Here is a 5,014-nt window from a genome sequence, read left to right on the forward strand (position 1 = left end):
AAGTATGATTGATAATCTGTATGTACAAAGTGTCTTAACCATTGGAACATTTCTTAGGAAAACACAACTGTATCAACAGTTGCTTCATACCCTGCTAAAGAAATAATGTATCAATAGGAGAATCGTCCGCCTGAAATCCAGAAAAGGCCAGCGCAAAACAGAAAAGGACATGAATGCTGGAGGGATGTACTTCATCCTAAGTACAGGGGAGTTCATGAGGCTTCCTATACTTCACCAGAAAACCCTCCAAGTAATATTTTGGCCTCCCATGTACCTCAGTAGCCCAAAAAGGGAACCCTGGCCTGTAGAGCCATACCTCAATACTACAAAGATATTTCTCTCTTATAAAATAACAAACAATTTTATTCACGTACTGTATACAAAGCTACTAAATGTCTAGACCAGCGGTTCTCAACCTGTGGTTCGCAACCCCTTTGGGGGTCGAATGACCCTTACACAGGGGTCGCCTAAATACATCCTGCATATCAGATATTTACGTTACGATTCATAACAGTAGCAACATTACAGTTATGAAGTAGCAACGAAAATAATTTTAATGGTTGGGGGTCAACACAACATGAGGAACTAAATTAAAGGGTCGCGGCATTAGGAAGGTTGAGAACCACTGGTCTAGACCATATGTGGAATCTGGTGATTGCATTATGAGACTTTCTCCTAGTTAAGCTTTCTATGGCATCTCTATCCCCAATGTAGCCAAGGGGAATTATGAGAATTGTGAGAATTTATCCTCACAGCTTTTTATCTTATTTAAAAATACTGAAATATTTTTCCACTTAATAAACTTTAGTTTTGCCAAATTCACCATGCTTTTCAAATGAGGGTGCCTTGTAAAGTACTGTTCTTTCTAGCTGCATCTTTCCATCCAATATTCATCCTAACTCTTAAATCCTCATAAAAACCTTTGCAGAAAATGCTATTATGATCCCCACTTTACAAATTAGGACACCAAGGCAGAGTCATAACAAAACCTGTCCTGGTGAATAATGCTGTTAAGTAAAAAAGGTAAGGTTCTAAACCAGCCATGGGCAAACTACGGCCCGCGGGCCGCATTCGGCCCGTTTGAAATGAATAAAACTAAAAAAAAAAAAAAAGACCGTACCCTTTTATGTAATGATGTTTACTTTGAATTTATATTAGTTCACACAAACACTCCATCCATGCTTTTGTTCCGGCCCTCCGGTCCAGTTTAAGAACCCATTGTGGCCCTCGAGTCAAAAAGTTTGCCCACCCCTGTTCTAAACCAGCAGTTATTGGCTCCAGAGCCCAGAGGTTTAACTTTTTTGTGCCACAGGCCATTTTGGCAGCCTGATGGAGCCTGTGGATGCCTTCTCAGCTTAATATTTTTAAAAATGTGTAAAATAAAATACATATAATTACAAGAGACCAGTTACATTGGGGACCAAAAAAACTCCCCAAATGTGTTATAATAGTATAGTAATATGCTTCTTAATCTAGTGGTGGATCTCATATCCACTGTAATTTTAATGTAATGATGAACATAAATCACATTTTGAGGTATCTACAATAAACACAACATATATATAAAAAAGGCTAATATGCTAAGGGTCCGACCGGTCACTATGACATGCACTGACCACCAGGGGACAGATGCTCAACACAGGAGTTGCCGAGCTGCAGTGACTTGGCAGCGGCGGTACCCGAAACCAGAGAGGAGGGAGCCCGAATCCTTGAGGCGCCGTGCGATTCCACCTTCGGCCGTGGGTCATGTTGTTGCTGGGGCACTATTGCCCTGAATCTGGTTTACTGCACACGTGTGTTTGCGTTCCACACCCTGCATGACAGCAACTTTGCAGAGTGCCCTCTCCCACTCCGGGGCCTCTGGGGGTGGGGGTGGGGGGGTTGTCAGAGAGCCGGTTTCGGCTGATCCCCGCAGGCCAGGCCTAGGGACCCCACCTGCTGGAGGGACCCTGCTCACTGCAGATGCGGGGGAGGGACTGCAGGAGGTTGGCTCCAGGGCATGCCTGGCCCTTCTCCCCATCCCAGCCCCGAGCGAGGGCCACCTTCTAATCAATTTCCTTTCAATGTTACTTGTATATTATAAAGAAATCTGTGATCTGTACTAGTAGACACACAGGTACTGTTAATAGTACTGTAGTGTGCTGTTTACATTAGTAATGAAAAGAAATGCCAACTTCTTGTTAGGTATTAGTGAAGAGGTAATTTCCCCCTAAGTTTATATTATTTTAAAAATATCCACATTAAGACCCCTAACACTGCACACTATAACAATCCTCTCAACACTGCAGTTTAAAAGGACTCAACCTGGGCCCTCTTCCCACACGGGACCCCTTGATGACCCCGTCCAGTCTAGTGGTTTTGAATACCACCTAAGTGATGACTCCGCAAGTCACCTCTAGTCCAGACCTTTCCCCTCAACTCCAGACTTGGACATCAACACGAGCGTCTAACAGGCACCTCAAACTCATCACGTCTAAAACCGAACGACTGGTCTATTCCCCAAACTTGCCTTCATGCGTCATCCTCATCATGGTTGACAGCAACTCAATCTAACTGCTCAGACCAAACACCTTGGAACCATCTTGGCTCCTCTCTCACATGCCACATCTGACCTAGCAACAAATCATATTGGTTTAATCTTCAAAATATATGCAGAATTCAACCATGTCTCACCATCTCCTGTGACCACCTTGGTACCAGTCACCACCAGCACCTCCCTCCTCCTTACTAGCCTCCCTGCTTCTACTATCGTTCCCCTGGCACAGAGAGCCTTCTGCTCACACCTGTGAGAGCTCAGGGAAGTCCTTGTGGCAGCTCCACAGAGACCTGTGCAATGTGCACCCCACCCCAACCCAACCCACTCTTCCTCTTTCTGTTCGTTCCATCCTAGCCACACTGGCAGGACTCACCAAAGGCTTCGCCTCGGTGCTGTGAGCTCCTTCTTCCCTCTACTTGGAGCGCTTTCCCACCAGGTAGTAACACGGCCACCTCCCGCCCCTTTAAGGCTCACCCAGTCACCTCATTTTAAACTACAACATCTTCCCCAGAAATTCTGGATCCCCCTCGCTGCATTTTTCAAAGCATTTACCTTTGAACATTCTATATTATTTTCTGTTTGCCATCCCTCACTAGCAGCTGCCCGCAGGGGCAAAAGTTTGTTTTGTACGCCCCACAGTACAGCTGTGTTTGGCACAGAACAGACATGTCTGCTCGAAGAGCATCTCTATCGCTGCAAAGGGCTTGCCTGTCTCTAGAAGAGTCCCTTGGGGCCTGACCAGCTCTAAGGTGCAGTGTCCTCAACACCTGGGCCTGGGCCTGCCCAGTAGCAGCCCCGGAAGCAGATCCGCAGGTGCTCACAGCCACTCTCACCTGACACAGAACCTTACGCCACGGAAAGGCCAGGTCTGACAGCTGTGCCTGATTCAAGAGCGAGCACAAGACAAATACAGAACATCAGGTTCCAACTGTTACTTCAAACTGATTTTACGTGTTTCGTGCCTCAATTTCATGTATCTAAGAACCATTTTAAACAAAAACCTAAAAGGAGCCCGTGGTCACTCCTTCCCCCGGCCTGTCACCGCCTCTCCAGCCGCCTCATCTCATCAGGCTGGACGTAAACTCCTCACTCCCGTTCTTCCTGACGCCCCAGCCAGAAGCAATGCAGGTGCCGCACTCGGTGCCGACCGCTTTTCACACGTGAGTCTCATCGATCCTCCCAAAGCCCTCTGAGGTGCTGCCATCACACACCTATTTCAAAGATGAGAACTCCAACTCAGAGATGAAGCCACTTGTCCAAGGTTCAACTAGCGCTCAAACCCGAGTGTGACTGGAAGTCCTATTCTTTACCCTACACTATGCTGCTCCTCTCTCCGTCTGAGACGTACCACCTCACAGGGCTTGCTGTCACCTCACTTCTCTAGGCTTCAGTTTCTGCATCTGTAAAACAGGGGATGATGTTCAGGATGCCCATCGAGATCCCCTCCAGTTCTCATAATAGAAAACACTTTATAATCCTTTATCCAGCCCAGGCAGGTCCGTACGCAACACATTTACTTAGTCCCTGTTAGCAATCCAAAGCAGTGGCAACAGAAAAGCAGAGAAAAAACTGTAAGACCTTATGTAAAACAACAAAAAGTCTCGACTCCTCTCCACTCATGTCTATCAAGATGCACTTGGGTCTATTTTTCCACAGGGTATGAAAAATCATGTTTTTCATAATTAACCTGGGAAGGAGCTGGAAGCAGGCACGCACCGCACAGGTGAGCAACGGGAGCTTTACTGGGTCACGACGATTTCTGTTCTTTTAGGCTTTCCAAGCCCCAAACCAAAAGCCAGGAACAGGAGCTCTGTAATGCCACCAAGGACTGTGCAGCGAATCAAAACAATCTAATTAGGATTCTGTTAACCTATAAGCAACACCCTAGGCGAGGAGAGAAGCCACGTTGTCAGCGCGTATTGCACATAAAGAGCCGGGTCCCGCTGCGGCGAGGAGGACAGCCCTTCCTCCTTTTGTGCGGAGCTGCCCACCAGCACCCCCAACAGAACCAGTCCCTCGGTGTTGGCCTGGAAACTAACGACTGTTAAGATCCAGGCAGCTCTGGGCCAAGGGGAAGAGACCTGGGAAAGGGCTGCAAAGGAAAAAGGAAGGGGAAAGAGAGCCAGGGGAGAACTAAGGTAAAAAGTGTCCAAAGAGGGACCTGCGGGTACCCTTCTGGCCTAAAAGTAACAGTTTCGTGGGAAACCCCTTCGTGGGGCCGGTCTGGCTTCCCGGCACCAGCGAGCAGCTGCAGAAGAACCGCTTTGCAAAACAATAGTCTCCGCGGGCAGCGAGTCCAGGCTGAGGGGGCGCCCCGAGGTGCACGGCGCGCCTAAAAGTAGTTTCGTGGGAAACCCCTTCGTGGGGCCGGTCTGGCTTCCCGGCACCAGCGAGCAGCTGCGGAAGAACCGCTTTGCAAAAAAATAGTCTCCGCGGGCAGCGAGTCCAGGCTGAGGGGGCGCCCCGAGGTGCACGGCG

Source organism: Myotis brandtii, unplaced genomic scaffold, assembly GCF_000412655.1.
Source record: "Myotis brandtii unplaced genomic scaffold, ASM41265v1 scaffold246, whole genome shotgun sequence".
Lineage (NCBI taxonomy): Eukaryota > Metazoa > Chordata > Mammalia > Chiroptera > Vespertilionidae > Myotis > Myotis brandtii.